Below are 19,729 nucleotides of genomic sequence, written 5' to 3'. Positions count from 1 at the left end.
CTTTTGAGCATTTATTTGGAATGAATGTCAATTATTTACTCCACTGAGATTATCCAACATGATCTTCAGATGATGGCAAGAAGACTTTTCTGGTTAATTATCTCATTCTGGTTTTCAAAGATGCTAACTATTCTAGTATTATATCAAGTTAAAGACAATCATTTGATATGTTTCACAATTTAGCACTACTTTTTCTAACATTTCCTACAGCAGGCTTTGCATATTTTATGGAGTTATTTTGGTCACCATGTAAAAGAGATCAAACTGATTAACTTTAGCGGTATCAAGAACTATTTGTTTTACCCACTAGTGTCCCCTTTTCTTATTGTATTGATTTCCATTTAGAAAGAAGGCCTCTTTTCATTTTATGATAATTTACAATTATGTTATATACATCAATAAAGAGTCCATTCTGTATTGTCCTGAGTACTTCTATCAATTGCAGAAACAAAATCTCTCATTTACTTAAAGTCCAGCACATTACAACGCAGCTAAGGCGTTGAGGCAATATAAGCATGATCATACTCTTTTTCTTCCATTTTATTCTCTATGGATGCATTCCACATAGATGGTTAACTTGCAGTTTGTTTAATTTGATTATTTTTGTTCTATAGCATCTTGGCGAAAAGTTTAACCTTGGTGGAAATGTTGAATTACAGGTACTTGTAGTTCCTTGAGTTTTTTTGAGTTGGGATGATGTGATCCAATAGCCGCAAGCGTCAAGGTCAAGTCCAACGTCAAGGCCAAAGAAAGATTCATTGATAGTCGAGGGCGATTGACTCGAGTGAGGACGAAGTGAGTAAAAGAGGCGATGAGATTGCTCGTTCAAGAAACCATTGATGGAACGATGTTTGGGACGTAAAACGAGGCAACTTTCATATTGGGGTCAAGAGTCGAATCAAATTGGATCAACTCAATACAAGCCGACGAAAACAGAGGCAAACTGGTCTACCATGCGACCACATAGTAGAATGGGGCTTGTGGTCGCATAGGGTGTGGCAGGGCCAATGCGATCATAGTTCAAGTGAACTATGTGACCGTACAGGTTTATACTATGCGGTCGCATAGTGTTATTTCGGGGACAAAATTTCTTTTTTTCGCGTTTTTTCCATATTTTGTTAGAATTTATTCCTAGTCAAATTCTTATGATGTTGGATGGTTATTTTCGAGATTCTACTAGATTATTAGTATTTTATTCCTTTTTGACTTCTATTCTAGGATTTAGTATAAAATAGAAGTTTATTTATTCATTGTAAATGAACTTTTGACATATTGATTAATTGAAAGGTTTTAATTGCTTTCTCTTTGTTCTTCAAATTGAACAACTTTTGAACTTATCAAGATATAATTCTTGTGGCGTTCAAATCAACCGGGTGAGATTCCATAATTTTGCATAATCAAGAGGTTAGTGCATCCTCGGCGATTCGGGTTGCTTGATTCCAGATTTATTGAATTCGAATCCAAAACCTTGCTTTGGCTTTCTTGGGAAGATTTCCATTTTGTTCGTGGGTTCCGTAGCGTTTGCCTACACGGTTTAATCAGTTGCGTTCTTAAGTCAATTTTTTTACTTGTCTAGTCTGAATTGCCAGTCAAATTGTTCTAAATTCATTGGTCTTGTAATCTCACTCACACCGGTTTGAATTCCATGTGATTAAATTTTTGATTGAGTTCCAAAATTGTTCTTTTAGGGACTTGGTGAAAGCAACGAGTGGTAAAAGGCAGAATGGTGAGAACAATCGAGGGAAAAAGCCATATTGAGTGAAATTTCGAGTGAACAATTGTGAGGCAGAAAAAAAACTTAGATTTAGAATGTCTGACAGGGAAGGATCGAGTTTAGGAAGAACTGATGATCGGGTCTCCATGCTAGAGGACTCGGTGCAAAGGATTGAGCGGATATGTATAGATATGAAGGATCGAAAATGGATAGGCAGGATGCGCGGGGGGAAAGATAAAATTCATTGCCTGCCAATACATGAAGGGGAGGTCTGAATGCACGGAGACAAGGTAGACGAGAACCTAGAATGGAAGAACTTAGTGAATTTGAGGTTGATAGTGGGATGGATGAAGATGCGATTGTGGATGCGAATATTGGAAAGGGTAGAAATAGAGGACTTAGGCAAGAAATGAGAGGTAGGAATCTCGATGGAGACAAAGTGGATAGGAATTTGAGTAACATTAAAATGACCATTCCTTCGTTCAAAGGTAGGTGTGATCCGAAGGCCTACTTGGACTGGGAGAAGAAAATTGAGTTAATCTTTGATTGCCACAATTACTCGGGAAAGAAGAAGGTAAAAATTGCAATTCTTGAATTCACGAACTATGCAATCCCTTGGTGGGATTAGGTGGTGACTTTGAGGTGGAGAAATGGGGAGCCCATAATTACTCGGGAGAGAAGAAGGTGAAAATTGCAGTTCTTGAATTCACAGACTATGCAATCACTTGGTGGGATCAGGTGGTGACTTTAAGGCGGAGAAGTGGGGAGCGACCTATCAATACGTGGGAGGAATTGAAAACTATAATGCGGAAGAGGTTTGTACCTACTCAATACTATTGGGAGCTTCATCAAAGATTACAAAATTTATATTAAGGCTCCAAGAGTGTGGAAGATTACCATAAAGAGATGGAGGCACTAATGATTAGGGCAAATGTGGAAGACGATAATGAAGCTACCATGGCTCGGTTTCTGCGTGGATTGAACAAGGACATTGCAAACACAGTGGAACTACAACACTATGTGGAAATTGAAGACATGTTACATGTGTCAATGAAAGTCGAGAGGCAGTTGAAGTGAAAGGGGACAACAAGGTACCAATCGGGATCTTCGGGTTCTAGTTCTTCTGGGAAATCGAAGTGGGAAAATAACAAAGGAGAAGGAACTGTTGCAAGAGGAAGAACTGAGGTACCAAGAGGCAAGGAGGAGAGTGCTAGCAAGGCTGTGCCAAAGGGGGAGTCATAGCCATCAAGAAACAAAGACATCAAATGTTTTCGTTGCTTGGAAGTGGGGCACATTGCTTCTCAATGCCCAAACAAGAGAACCATGATTCTGCGGGATAGCGAGAAAGTGGAAACTGAAAGTGAGAGTGATTATGCAGACATGCCAGAATTGGAGGATGTTGATGAAGAAGATACAACGGAGTATGCAGTTAACAGTAAGTTGTTGGTCACAAGGCGAGCTCTTAGTGCTCAAATCAAGGCGGATGACTTGGAGCAGCAACGAGAAAACATCTTCCACACTCGATGTCACGTTAATGGCAAGGTATGTAGTATGATAATAGATGGCGGTAGTTATACTAATGTGGCCAGCACTAACATGGTGGAAAAATTAGGTTTGACACTGTTAAAACATCCTAGACCTTATAAATTACAATGACTAAATGAATGTGGGGAAGTTAAGGCGACAAAAAGGGTATTGATTAATTTTTCCATTGTAGATATCAGGATGAGGTAATGTGCGATGTTGTACCTATGCATGCAGGGCATATCTTGTTAGGGAGACCATGATAATATGATAGGAAAGCAATGCATGATGGGTATAAAAATAAGTATGGCTTTGTATAAAATGGGAGGTCTATCGCTCTGCACCATTGACACCGACACAAGCATATGATGATTAAATTCAATTGAAAAATGAAGAAGAAGTGAGAGTGAGGGAGTTAGGGAAAAAGAGAGAAAATAGTGAGGTGGCCAATAGAGAGGAAAAGAGAGTGGAGTCACATGAGGGAAAAGAAAGAGAGTCTTCCGGAAGGAGAGAAAAGCCGAAACAAAATTTCTTTGTGAGAGGAAGTGAATTGAAAAGGCAATAGTTGAGAGAAACAAATGATACTGTTGGTTTACAAGGAATCACTCCTCAACTTTGAAGAGCATAACACATTCCTCCCTAGTTTGGCTATTTCTTTGTTGCAGGAATTTGAAGACGTGCCTAGTGAGCTACCACCCATTAGAGGAATTGAGCACCAAATTTATTTCATACCTGGTGCTGTCATTCTGAATCGGCCGGCTTATCGAAATGATCCAGATGAGACAAAGGAGCTTCAGAGGCAAGTTGAGGAATTGATGAGCAAAGGATATGTACGGGAAAGCATGAGTCCATGTGTAGTACCTGTGTTACTGGTGCCAAAGAAAGATGGAACTTGGAAAATGTGCGTAGATTGCAGAGCGATCAACAACATTATGGTAAAGTATCGTCACCCAATTCCTAAGTTAGATGATATACTAGATGAGCTACATAGTGCATGTATTTTCAGTAAAATTGATTTTAAAAGTGGGTATCATCAAATTCGCATGAGCGAGGGTGATGAATGGAAAACGACTTTTAAAACTAAATATGAATTGTATGAATGGTTAATCATGCCGTTTTGACTCACAAATGCACCAAACACTTTTATGCGGTTAATGAATCATGTTTTGCGTGCTTTCATTGGAAAATTTATTGTAATTTATTTTGATGAAATTTTAATCTATAACAAGAATCTTGATAAGCATGTAGAACATTTGAGGAGTGTGTTTGTGGTTTTGAGGAAAGAACAACTCTATGCCAATTTTAAAAAGTGCACATTTTCCATGGATAGGGTTGTATTTCTAGGTTTTGTAGTTAGAGCTAATGATGTAGAGGTAGATGAAGAGAAAATAAAGGCTATTAAGGATTGGCCAACACCTAAAAACATAACTGAAGTTAGAAGTTTTCATGGATTCGCTAGTTTTTACAAGCGTTTTGTTAGGAACTTCAACACGATTACCACGCCACTAACTGAGATTGTCAAGACAAATGTGGGATTTCAATGGGAGGTAGAACAAGAACATGCATTCAACATCATCAAAGATTGTTTGTGTAAAGCATCTGTTTTAACACTTCCTAACTTTGACAAAATTTTTGAGATTGAGTGTGACGCATCAGGAATAGGTATTGGAGCAGTCTTGATGTAGGATAAGAGACCTATAGCCTACTTTAGTGAAAAGCTAAGTGGTGCAGCTCTCAACTATCCTACGTATGATAAAGAGCTCTATTCACTTGTTCGAGCTTTGGAGACATGGCAGCATTACCTATGGTCAAAAGAGTTTGTAATTCATTCTGATCATGAATCACTGAAACATTTGAGCGGTCAAGGTAAGTTAAACAAACGACATGCATGCTGGATGGGATTAATAGAAACTTTTTCATATGTCATTCGTTACAAACAAGATAAGAAAAATGTAGTAGCAAATGCATTGTAGCTAAGGTATGTGCTTTTAACTACTTTAAGTGCAAAATTGCTTGGTTTTGTGTACATTAAGGACATGTATGCTTATGATTCTGAATTTTCCAACATTTACAATTCATGTTATAAGGGGACCGTAGATAAGTTCTTTAAACATGAGGGGTAATTGTTTCGGGAAAACAAATTATATATTCCTAATTGTTCTATGCGTGAATTATTGGTTAAAGAAGCACATAGTTGGGGTCTAATAGGTCACTTTGGGGTAGCAAAGACTTTAGAAATATTAACTGAGCATTTTTATTGGCGTAAAATGAAAGTTGACGTGGAACGAATTTGTAGTCGATGCATAACTTGTAAACAGGCTAAATCTAGAGTCTTATCTCATGGGCCTTATACACCTTTGCTAGTACCTATTGAACTTTGGGTAGACATCTCAATAGATTTTGTGTTAGGTTTGCCTAGGACTAAAAAAGGTCGAGATTCAGTTTTTTTAGCGGTGGATAGGTTTAGTAAGATGGTACATTTCATTCCATGTCACAAAACTGATGACACCACTAACATTGTAGACTTGTTCTTTAAATAAATTGTACGCTTGCATGGAGTACCTAAAAGTATTGTGTCAGATATGGATGTCAAATTTCTTAGTAACTTTTGGAGGGTCTTGTAGAATAAGTTGGGCACGGAATTACTATTTTCTACAACTTATCACCCACAAACCGATGAACAAACTGAAGTGGTGAATAGGACCATGACACAACTATTGCGCACCGTGGTTAATAAGAATTTGAAGAATTGGAAAGAGTGCTTACCTTTCATAGAGTTTGAATATAATAGGGCCACACACTCCACTATATCGTTTTCTCCATTTGAAATCGTTTATGATTTTAATCCTATAACACCTATGGATTTAATACATTTGCCTATGAATGAACGAGGTAACTTCGATGGGAATAGGAAGAGCTGGTGAAGTCACTCCATGAAAAGGTGCAAGAGCAAATTGAGAAGAAGAGTAAGCACTATGCAGGGCAAGCAAATAAGGGCAGGAAGATTGTTACATTCGAACTAGGAGATTGAATTTCGGTGCATTTCAGGAAAGAGCGGTTTTCAGAATAAAGAAAATCAAAGTTGTTTCCACGGAGAGATGAACCGTTTCAAGTGGTCGAGAAGATCAATGACAACGCATACAAATTAGATCTTCCAAGTGAGTATAATGTTTCAGCAACTTTTAATGTGTCTAATCTTTTTCTCTTTGATGAAGGTTCAAATTCGAGGACGAATCCTTTTGACGAGGAAGGGGATGATGTGATCCAGGAGCCGCAAGCGTAATGTCAAGTCTAACGTCAAGGCCGAAGAAAGATCCATTGATATTCGAGGGCGGTTTGATAACTCGAGCGAGGACAAAGTGAGTAAAAGAGGCGATGGGATTGCTTGTTCAAGAAACCATTAATGGAACGATGTTCGAGACACAAAATGAGGTAACTTTTATGTTCGAGTTAAGAGCCAAATCAAATTGGATCAACTCAATATAAGTCGATGAAAACAGAGGCAAACTGGTCTACCATGTGACCGCATAGTAGAATGGGGCTTGCGGTCGCATAGGGTGTGGCAGGGCCAATGCGGTCGCGTAGTGTTATTTCGGGGACAAAATTTCATTTTTCCGCTTTTTTTTTCATATTTTGTTAGAATTTTATTCCTAGCAAATTCTTATGATATTGGATGGTTATTTTCGAGATTCTACTAGGTTATTAGTATTTTATTCCTTTTTGACTTCTATTCTAGGATTTAGTATAAAATAGAAGTTTATTTATTAATTGTAAATGAACCTTTGACATATTGATTAATTGAAAGGTTTTAATTGCTTTCTCTTTGTTCTTCAAATTGAACAACTTTCGAACTTATCAAGATATAATTCTTGTGGCATTCAAATCAATCGGGTGAGATTCCATAATTTTGCGTAATCAAGAGGTCCATGCATCCTCGGCGATTTGGGTTGCTTGGTTCCAGATTTATTGAATTCGAATCCAAAATCTTGTTTTGGCTTTCTTGGGAAGATTTCCATTTTGGTCGTAGGTTCCGTAGCGTTTGCCTACATGGGTTCACATCATGAGATATTTAAAATTCTGAAAATATTGGATTCGAGACATCATATTTACAAAAGATTTTTTTGTGTAATTAATCAGGTTGATGTTAAACCTCCTACTTCTGGTTATGACTCCATTATAGAAATCTGTGTTACAAGTGGTAGTGATGGTCGACTTCTACACTGGGGAGCAATTAAAAATCAAACCGATTAGGTCCAGTTTCATGCAGAAACCTCATTGTTAGCTTCCACAATTCACTATACTAGCAAACTTGTACCTTATGTGATTTTCTCATTTCTTTTTCTTTTTTGCATAGAAAATGGACACTTCCCAATGGCCATCCAGTTGGAACTATGGTGTATAAGAACATAGCCCTCAGGACTCCATTTGTAAAAGTAAGTTCTTTTATTGCATGGTGAAAATTGGAAGAATTCTTTTTGAGAGTACTATATGGTAACCACTCTCGTTTTATGTAGATGATATTCTTACGGTAGGGAATAATGTTGATTTCATCACGAAGTTCATTAATCAACTTGGTAAAGAGTTTGCTATCAAAGATCTTGGGGCATTGAGTTACTTCCTTGGAGTAAAACCTTTCCCCAGTGGATTATTTCTTACTTAACAAAAATGCATTTATGACTTCCTTTAACGAACTCAGATGTTTCAAAGTACTTAGATTGCAACTCCGATGGCAATGAAGGAATCTTCAACTCAATTTGACAATGATCATATATGATGCAGGAGGATTCGAGTCGAATGATGCTGATCTATCAGATAGCACGTTGATGGCGCGAGATACCCTGAGATGGTGGATCGGCGCAAAGATGGAAAATAAATGCAACATTTCCTTAATTGGGGCAATATTGACACGTTTTGGTAATTTAACTATAACTTTGGCCACGGTTATCAGAATCGCTATTATGACCCCCAATCTGAAAAGCTCTTTTCGGCACGCACGTCGTGGCCACCAGCTATGCTCGGTGAACGTCAATTTCGATCCCAAAATCTGTTGTTTTCCTGTTTGAAATTCAATTTTTAGTTATTTTTTGCTATTTATGGTAATATTTTGTTTCCTTTTTTCTATATGTAGAGAATTTGGATTGAGCCAAATTTTTGGCTACTCTTTTGTTTCATATTTTATTTCGGTATAATTTTTTGGATTTTGCCATTTTTGGTAAATTTTCCATATTTTCGAATTTTCTTATCTATTAATCCCGGCTTGTGGGTTAATTTTTGTCATTTTGTATTGATAATAAAATTAAGTTAACTTTAGAGAATTTTTTTGTGTTCTAGGGTGTTTTTTTTTATATATTCTCTTTGTGAATCATCTGTTGCAACTAGCTCACAAGATAATCGCTATCCTGCCCGACGTCAGTATAGATCCTTTTATCTTGCACAACATTGTTGGAGCCTTGCAATACTTAACATTCACGAGATCGGACATTGCTCATGCCGTCAATCTAGTATGCCAATTTTTTAGCAATCCAAACTTATCTCATTTGAAGACTCCAAAAATAACTTTAAGGTACCTTAAAGGTACGAAAAGCTATGGTCTACGCTATCTTTCCAACAAATCAAATTCTCTTTATGGTTTTAGTGATGCCGACTGGACAAGATGCCCAACAACTCGTTGAAGTACAACAGTTTATGTACTTCTTGGTGTAAATTGTATATCTTCGCGTTCGAAAAAGCAACCAACAATCTCTCGATCCAGTTTTGAAGTTGAATATCACTCTATGGCATCAACCACTGCTGAACTCACTTGGATCACTTTCTTATTATGAGATATTGGTATTTTGCTTCCACAGCCACCTCAGTTATTTTGTGATATATCAGTGCTCTCTATATGTCCATTAATTCTATGTTTCATGCTCGTTCTAAGCATAATGAGCTTGGTAATCACTTTGTTCGAGAGAAGGTTGCCATGGGTCTTTTCATTACTTGTTACATTCTTTCATCGGCTCAATCGACAGATATATTTATAAACCCTTTACCAAGAGATAGCTTCTACACTTTTCAAACCAAGTTGGTTGCTCATGAATCTTCCCCCTCCAACTTGAGGGGGGGATGTTAAGAGAAGCACTGATAAGGAAAGATTCGGAAATGGCTAAAAGGATGGCAACACAATTTGCTAAGGAAAGAAATAAAGAATGGCAAACACGTTTTGTCAAGGAAGGGAACATATATGGCAGCATATCTCTTTACAAATAATTCTGAAAAATTCTTAGTACACACTTCATTTAATCGCCCCAGAAGATGAAAAGAATTGTTGTATTGAGAAATTGTAATGGAAGATTTATTTCCAAAAACAGTCATCTTTCCCGTCAATAATTTATGTAAACTAGTAAGAAAAGTTTGAATTTCGCCACTGTAAAGTTTAAAGTGTAGTATATAAAAGATTTTTACAACTACAATGTGAAATAATAAACTCTCAAAGTGTAAAATCGAACCAAAATGACCCAAAGCTTCCTCAACACCACCAATGAAGTGTTCTTGATGTTGAGCTCAGATTTGTGCCTCACCGAATCATGCACCATCGTCCACGGGAATGACAATGGATATACCGAGAAAAGATCCACCGGAAGCCACCAAGAATTTTGCCGGAGTTATGGAAAGCTCCCACCTGGTTACCTCTCTATGTTCTCTCTCAAATGTTATGCCAAATCCAAGAACGAGAGAATGAAGATGTCTTGTAATTATAGAGTCAATTCATTTGATTTCAAAATTCAAATATTATACTATGGTCAACAAGAGAGTGACAACACTAGTATAGATAATTGACCACAAGATTAAATCCAACCATTGGATTTAATCTATGGTCCATATTACTACATAACTAGCACAATCCAAATCACATTCTCTAGACCAATCAACTTGCACCAATAGTAGGATGTGATCCACCTTAGATATCTTCATCTTGGATCACATAACATCCATCGCCAAATTCCCTGGTTACAAGTGATATCTATTAGTGTGGTATTATTTTTATCATCATCACACATTCCAGGTTAGTACCTGCACAACAATTAACCATTACCAATACTTAGTATTGATAAACATTTGTTGAACTTACCAACCGCAAGTACTTTTGTTCCAACATTTGCAGGGTTATCATTAAATGCAATTTTAAGCAAAATAAAATCACCAGAAGCTAATCTATCTCTAATGAAGTGATACTTCATCTCAATATGCTTAGTACGTTTATGGTAAATAGAATTTTTACACAACATCAACTATCTTTGACTATCAATAAAAATCATAGCATTATCATTCAAGAAGTTTAATTCACATAGAAGACCTTTCAGCCACATGCATTTCTTTATAGCTTCATTTAATACAACATATTCTGCTTCAGTGATGAAGAGCTAACTATAGGTTGCAACTGTATTTTTCAAGTGATACAATTATCACTTAAAGTGAAGAAGTAAGAAGTGGTAGATTTCTTCTGATCTGTATCCCTCGCAAAGTCAGAATCTACATATCCTTTAAGTTCTAATTTGTTACTTCTTCTTTCAAACACTAATCCCCTTTTTAAAGATACAGCTAGGTATCTTAATAGCCATTTAAGTGCAGTTTAATGTGATTTACCTGGGTTAGACATAAACCTACTCAAGTAACTAACTGCATATGCAAGGTCCGGTCTTGTGGTAATCATAGAATACATTACAGACCCAATGACATTAGCATAGGGAACATTACTCATTTCATGTATTTCTTCTTTAGTTTTAGGGCATTGTATAGATGATAAGTTCGTGTGTGCAGCTAATGGTATATTGATAGACTTAGCAAATTTCATACCAAATTTGGTTATCACTTTATCCAAATAAGAATCTTGATTAATAGTCATCCTATTATCAACCATATTCCTTTTAATAATCATGCCAAGGATTTTTCTTGCCTCTTCTAAGTCTTTCATGTCAAATTTCGATTTTAAAAGGTTTTTCATCTTTATGATTTCAGCTTTACTAGGACTAGCAAGCAATATGTCATCCACATATAACAATAAATAAACTTCACAGCTTATTTTAAAGTTATTAAAATATAGACATGAATCAAATTCTCTCATCTTAAAACCAGTTTTAAGCATATAAGCATCAAATCTCTTATACCATTGTCTAGGGCTCTGCTTAAGACCATATAAGGACTTTCTAAGCAAACACACAAGTTCTGATTTTCCCTTCAACTCGAACCCTTGAGGTTGAGACATGAATCAATTCATCTAACTCCCCATGAAGAAAAGCTGTCTTAACATCTAGTTGCTCCAACTTCCAATCATACTAGACAACTAAGGTTAAGACTAACGTGATAGTTTTATACTTAATAACCGATGAGAATACCTCATTATAGTCTATCCCTTCTCTATGAGTAAATCCCTTTGCAACCAACATAGCTTTGTATGTTAAAGGGTCTTTAGGTCCTACTATTTCTTTTAACTTGTAGATCCATTTACAATAGACTACCTTTTGATTCTTTGGTTCTTCAACCAACTTTCAAGTCTCATTTTTGTTTAGAGACTAGATCTCTTCTCTCATTGCCTTTTTACAACTTTCAAAATTTTTACAATTAACCGCTTCCTTAAATAAAGTCGGTTTAACTGACTCCAAGGCTTCACCTGAAACTAGGGCAAATTCCATCAAATTTGAAGAGATGTATTTCAAATTGGGCTTCAATTGTGTTCTTTCTCTATCCCTCACTAATTGGTAATCATCCAAATTAGTACTTGCAGATGTTTCTTGATTAGGGACAACAGTTTCAGAAATTTCAAGTTCAGGTTGTTCTATTACTGCTTCTTGATCAGATTCTTCTTGAGGTTGGATTTAACTATCCTCTAGATTATCACCTAATCTCTTCGCCTCAAATTCCATCTTCTTTCCAGTAGAAGATTCTCCTTCCTCAGTCTGTTTGTTCTGACTTACTATATTTTTAAGACAAGGCATATCAAGTTAATTGAACTTCACATCTCTACTGTTAATAATCTTAGTGCCCTTTACACCTAAAACCTATAGTCTATATCTTTTTACTCCCTTTGGATAACCAACATGATACATTTAGTAGCCCTAGGGTCCAATTTGCCCTCAACCTGATGTGCATATGCCGCACAACCAAACACTCTAATATGTGACAAATCTGGAGATTTTCCAGACCACAACTCTTGAGGAGTCTTGAAGTTAACAGAACTAGAAGGTGACCTATTTATCAAATAGGCAGCAGTGTACACGGCTTCGCCCTAGGAACCTTTAGATAACCCAAAATTAATCATCATACATCTAACTTTATCCATTAAAGTCCGATTCATTCTCTCCGCTACCCCATTTTGTTGAGGGGTATGTTTTACAGTCCTATGCCTCATTATACTCTTTTCCTTGCAGAGATTATCAAATTCGAAGTTGCAAAGCTCTAAACCATTATCCGTCCTAAGAGTTTTCACACCCTTTCCCATTTGATTTTCAACTAAGGTAAGCAAAGACTTAAACTTACTAAAAGTTTCAGATTTAAATTTAAGGAGATACACCCAAACTTTCCTCGAGTGATCATCAACGATGGATAGAAAAAATCTATTTCCTCAATGTGTGGGGTGTTTTTCAAGACCCCACAAATCTGCATAAATGTAGTCCAATGGTTTCTTAGTGCTGTGTTCACCTATCACAAAGCTAACCCCGTGTGACTTTCCTAGAACACACGTCTCGCAAAAACTTAAAGGTGTAACACTATCCTTATCAAGTAAATTATGGTCACTAAGGTATTTCAATCCTTTGTTCCCAATGTGTCTCATCCTCTTATGCGAAAGATCTTATTTATCTTCACAAACTAAAGATAATGCCGACTCTTTGCTGTCCAAGGTTTTACCTTGAAGGACATATAACCCATTCTTCTTGAGACCTTTCATAACCATTAGAGATCCTTTACAAATCTTTAAACTACCAGCATGAGATTTGAACTCATAACCTTCTTTTTCTAGAGTGCCTAAGGAAATGAGATTCCTTGCCAAGCCCGGGACATACCTAACACCTCTAGGGGGTCTAATAATGCCATCATGCATCCTAAAAGCAATATCACCTAATCCTTCTACATTGTGTGTACGATCACTCCCTAAATATACTTTTCTAGGATTCACATCTCTATAGTTATAGAACCAAGATTTAAGAGGACAGTATGAACAGTAGTACCTGAGTCTAATACCCACTCAGTGTCAAAATCAATATTAGAAACATTCATGACATGTATGTTATCACGATCACCATTTACCTCGGTGTCAAAATCTCCTGACATGGTCATAACATGTAGACAATCGAGGGAATCACTTACAGCAACTAAGTTCTGATCATCATTGTGCTACGGTCTTTGTTTCTTCTTAAGGTCATTACAGTCTTTCTTGAAATGTCCTAACTTACCACAATGTAAGCATTTCTTACCACTCTTATCTCTACACTTAGACCTACCCTTCGATTTTCCTCTACCCTTCTTACTTTGAAAATGGTTCTCCCTCGTCTCATTCCTCCATCTAATAAAAAACTCTTCTCTCGAGCTACCCCTCGACTCTTTCTTAAGCTCTAACTCTCTAGCCCTCAAAGCATCAATCACAATATCTTGGGTCAAAGTATCTCTAGCATACGTGATAGCATTCCTAACATCTCTATGAGATTCGAGCGTAGCATTTAAAAGTATAACCGCTAGATACTCATCATCAAATTTCTTGTCGTTGTGGGCCAAACACTTGACGAGTTTGTTAAAGTCACTCAAATTTGATTCAAGATCCTTCTCCGGGTCCAGCTTAAAGCTAAACAGTTTTTGAAGCAAATGTATTTTGTTTGGAAGAGATTTTTCCAAAAATAGCTTGTCAAGTGCTTCCCATAACTCTTTGGCAGTCTTATGTTGTTCAACTTGTCCTAACACATCATCAGATAAATGCAATATAATCAAACTATGTGCAATTTCATTTATCTCAGTAATTTCATCCGGTTTAGCTTTTAATGCATCGAAATATTTTTTCGGGTCGTCAAGAGCTTTAGAAACCTTTTGTTGAATTAAAATAACTTTTATTTTTTGCTTCCAAATGGAATATTCTCCCTTAGCATTGAATTGTGCTAATTCAACTTGAGAGGCCATATTAGCAAAATAATGTTTTTGAAAAAGTTTTACTTAGCCAATTTACCCACACACAAATGCAAGCTCAAACCAATTTATGTATAAATTACTTTCTAAGATGACATAAATGATGATATCATAACAAGTAACACATAATCAATATCACAAGAGTTAAGTAACAATATGGCAGCAAATAACACAATATTTCGATTGTAAAATTCGAGAGGGTGTTAGAGTGCGCAAATCGAGCGAACCAATCTATTGGTTTATATTTTAAGGAGAGATACGAGTCTTTATCGATCTAAAGCCTCCAGTAACTACCCTAAATCATCCAACAGCTGTTGAAATACCAAGAAACACCACTGAGCCGCCAACGAAAAAGTTTCTCTATTTCCACTTTTCTGCCCGAGACTGTATCTGTTTCCACAGTGCACCAAACTGAAATCCAACACCACCAGAAGGTCAGAAATTCATCAACGAACAATCTATCTTTTTTGACCTCCGACTAAATCCCCTCCACACCTCCTCACGCACCGAGTCTGTCTTCTGCACGTAGTCTCACGCGCCACCTCACGCGCTGCACCGGCATATACTGCTTGACGTCTGGTGTCTAGTGGTAGTCTCCGTTTGTCCACCAGGTGTGTAGCTTTTCCAGAAAATGGGTTTAAAGTTTTTGCTGAACTTGTTTTCGAACAAAATCGAACCCCTTCGACTTCTAATCCGATTTTCAGGTTGTTTTAACACTTTTTACCACTAGCCTAAGCTCTGATACCATTTGTAAAGTTTAAAGTGTAGTATATAAAATATTATTACAACTATAATGCGGAATAATAAACTCTCAAAGTGTAAAATCAAACCAAAACGACCCAAAACTTCCTCAACACCACCAATGAAGTGTTCTTGATGTTGAGCTCAGATTTGTGCCACACCAGATCATGCACTTTTGTCCACGGGAATGGAAGTTGATATACCGAGAAAAGATCCGTCGGAAGCCACCAAGAATTTTGCCGGAGTTATGGAAAGCTCCCACTTGATTACCTCTCTATGCTCTCTCTCAAATGTTATGCCAAATCCAAGAATGAGAGAATGAATAGGTCTTGTAATTATAGAACCAATTTATCTGAATTCAAAATTCAAATATTGTACTATGGTCAACAAGAGAATGACAACACTAGTATAGGTAATTGACCACAAGATTAAATCCAACCATTGGATTTAATCTATGGTCCATATTACTCATAACTAGCACAATCCAAGTCACATTTTCTAGACCAATCATCTTGCACCAATAATAGGATGTGATCCACCTTACAGCCACGGACATACATTTTCATCCTTAGAAAATCTAGTTTCCTAATTGCTATTCGATGAGTTCTCCATTTTCGAACCTGAAAGAGTTAATGCAAATGAGGAATGTGGAAGGGTAGCCTCATATTTTTCTAGGACTGAGAATGTCGCATAGTAATCAGACCCATTATCTGTTTGGTTGATGCTGGTTAGGACAGGAGCAATCATCATAATCTTGGTATAGTTAAGGTTTGCACCATGAATGTATTGGTGCGACCTGTTGAGAAGCCAAAACATAGGATAGTTCACATTGTTCAAAGGGTAAGAAAAGCAAAGAGAGACGATGAAGTTTTAGTGTTTAGTAAATTGGACTAGGCACTATAATAGGCAAGATAGCTTCCGATTGTTATTTAATATTGAACAACATTAAGAACTCCACTTTATTGTACAAGTCATTAGTCTATACATGGTATGCAGTATATAGACATGACTTGATAGTATAAAAGATAAGATTTTAACTTTTTAGATTATCTAGTATTATGAAAGTAGCGTCACTGAAGAATGAGTTATCAAGATAAAGAGAACCTGTGGAAGCTAGATTTTGTGGAAATCAACGACCAATTAATCCGGAAAAAAGCAATTAACATGTTATCTACTTCTAATGATAGATTGGATTCTCCTAATTTAGCTAATTACCTCCCATGAATGTCAAACTAGCCTAAATTGAGTGCATTAACGGACTGTATCTGTATATTGATTAATAATAAAATCAATCACGTTAATTTTCATGAAAATAGCTCAAATGGTCACCTAAGGTAACGCATATATCTATCTATATCTCATACATGAACCTATGGAGCTTGCTATCGGTCTAAAAATCTAATAACTTCTCGGAGATTTAATACTTCACAAATTTAAAAAAACAAACTGTTAGGATTTTTCTTTTCTTCAATACTTGATCAATTTAGATTTACAGCATTAGAAAACAAGACACGGACTTGGCAGAACATAAACCTAACAAAGAATCAGATTTTGACACAAGAATTTGATATTTTTGGAGACAAATTTCTTCAACCACTGCAGGGAATTTTTTCCCCAGTCAATCTACCATTTAACATAATATTACACAGTATTTATTTGCACAAAACACTAGCACTCATCACTCAAAAACGAGACACTACCAGAAAACTCTCAGAAAGTTACAAAGATGTGTTGTAGAGACTTTTTCTCTCACTATCTTTCTTTCTCTAACTACGGAATGTGACTCCCCTCTTATCTCACCCATTCACGTTAACAGCCTTGGTCCTATTTATTGACATAGGAACCTAGAGATATACAAGAAAATGTATTTAATATTCAGTTAAAACTACTATCAGAAAATCTGTTAGAATCTAAGAGGCTCCAACTGATTTCTAACTCATTAAACTGATTTCTAACTAAAGAGTTTAACCAACCGAATCAAGAGTCAAACAATTTCTTTACAATCTCCACCTTTGAGTCTTGATGAGTTTTGTTAAACCAAGATTGACTAAAACACCTTAAGAACAACCTGCCTTGGTTGATCATCCAGCTTTTAACTTTAGCAATACAACGCCTCATGGATCTTGCTAACTGGAATTAATTTTGGTAAGCAAATCATCCCTTCAGCAAGATCAACTTCAGTGGCAACCTTCACCACTTCAACTTCCCTCTTGGAAATTATATCTTGCACACAAAAGATTTCAACTTTCTCCTGCTTGTTACACTTTGGCCAATCAGAACTTCTTCTAACTTTAGCTTCCTCACCTGCATTTTCCACTTGCATCTCATTATGCAGATTTCCAGCTCCACCATTTTGGTCAGTCTCCTGGTGATTTTCCTGTGATGAGTACTTCAAATCCGAACTAATATATCTAAGATTAGCTTTGGTTTTTTGAGTAACAGATGCAAACTTAAACTTGTGTGCTTTTCCCAACTCTAGTAACCCTTTGGCATTCTTGTGTCCAAGCTTTCCACGCCACAACACATCATGATCTTCCTTGCTTTCAGAAATAGTAGCTTCACCATTGACAGCTATGCCTTGCAAAATATACAGACCCTTTTGCAACAGACCTCTCATCACAACCAAAGATCCCTTCATAACCTCGAGTGCTCCACCTTGAGCCTTGTAGATGCAACCAGATTCATCCATAGTGCCAAGTGAGATAAAATTCCTCTTAAGGCTTGGTATATGTCTTACACCACTCAAGATCAGAGTGTTACCATCCCACATTTTCAACTTAAGAGCTCCATCACCCACTATATCATAGCTATAATTATTTCCCAACAAAGCTTTACTCCCATGATCTGGTTTGTACTCCAAGAAAAGGTCTTGTCTGGGTGTCATATGAAATGTGCACCCGGAATCCATAATCCATTCATCCTTGGTGTCTATACATGTCACAAACAGAACATCAGCAGTTTCATAACCATCCAAGAAATTAGCCAAGTCTCCATTGTTGTGATTTTCTTGCTTTGTCCTTTGTTATTTCTTTGAGGACATTCATTTCTAAAATGTCCTTCTTTGTTGCAAACCCAGCAAACCTTCTTATCTCTAGTTTTAGATATGGACTTGCTTCTTTTCTTACCTTGATTATCTCTCTGATCATTCCTGTCTTGCACAATCAAAGCATCTCCGTAAGGCTTTGGTTGCTCTCCATTAGTTCTCAAATCTAATTCTTTAGAGCAAGCTGCACTTATAACCTCTTCTAAAGTTAGACTCTTCTTCCCATACTTGAAAGTATCTCTTAGTTGTTCATAGGGCTTTGGTAAAGAGTTCAACAGGAAGATGGCTTGATCTTCCTCTTCTATCTTGATGTCAAGATTTTCAAGATCTGCAACCAGCTTGGTGAATTCATCTACATTCTCATCAATGGATTTCATATCATCCAGTCTAAAGCTGTAAAACCTCCGTTTCAGGTAAATTCTATTTGGTAGAGCCTTGGTCTTGTAAAGCTCTTCCAATTTGCTCCACATGTCAGCCGCCGTCTTTTCTTTAATCACTTTCCTAAGAATTTGATCTCTTAGGCGCAGAACAATAATGTTCTTGGCTTTCTTTAACACCTCTTCCTTCTTTGCACCTATGAGTTCTTCAAGCATCTCAGATTCATCCTTGAGAGCTTCATCCAATCCAAGATTTCCCAAGTGTGCTTTCATCTTAACTTACCATAAACTAAAGTCTCCCTTTCCATCGAACTTTTCAATTTCTAATCTTGAATAAGACATGTTGAGTCGAACTTCTGGCCAGCAAGTTGGTTCAACACTTCCTTCTAAAGATCTCAATCAAGAACATGGAAGAATATTCAGTTTATGAAGCCCAAGAACAATCAGGCTCTGATACCACTATTAGGATTTTTCCTCTCTTCAATACTTGATCAATTCAGATTTACAGCATTAGAAAACAAGACACAGACTTGGCAGAACATAAACCCAGCAAAGAATCAGATTTTGACACAAGAATTTAATGTTTTTGGAGAAAAATTTCTTCAACCACTACAGGGAATTTTTTCCCCAGTCAATCTACCATTTAACAGAATATTACACAGTGTTTATTTGCACAAAACACTAGCACTCATCACTCAAAAACGAGACACTACCAGAAAACTCTCAGAAAGTTACAAAGATGTGTTGCAGAGACTTTTTCTCTCACTATCTTTCTTTCTCTAACTACGGAATGTGACTCCCCTCTTATCTCACCCATTCACGTTAACAGCCTTGGTCCTATTTATTGACATAGGAAACTAGAGATATACAAGAAAATGTATCTAATATTCAGTTAAAACTACTACCAGAAAATCTGTTAGAATCTAAGAGGCTCCAACTAATTTCTAACTCATTAAACTGATTTCTAACTAAAGAGTTTAACCAACCGAATCAAGAGTCAAACAATTTCTTCACACAAACATTAATATTAATTAGGCTAAAATTAAGCTACATCAATCATCCTAACATTTTAGAATTTAAGTTCAAACAAAAAAGTAACAAAAACTACAAGAGATTAAAAAAATACGTTACACAATTGAGAATTTTCAAAGTGAAATCTTGCTTTGAGCTCTTCTTCTT

Source organism: Olea europaea, chromosome 1 (genome assembly GCF_002742605.1).
Source record: "Olea europaea var. sylvestris chromosome 1, O_europaea_v1, whole genome shotgun sequence".
NCBI classification, from domain to species: Eukaryota; Viridiplantae; Streptophyta; class Magnoliopsida; order Lamiales; family Oleaceae; genus Olea; species Olea europaea.
Note: the sequence above shows the minus strand (reverse complement) of the source record.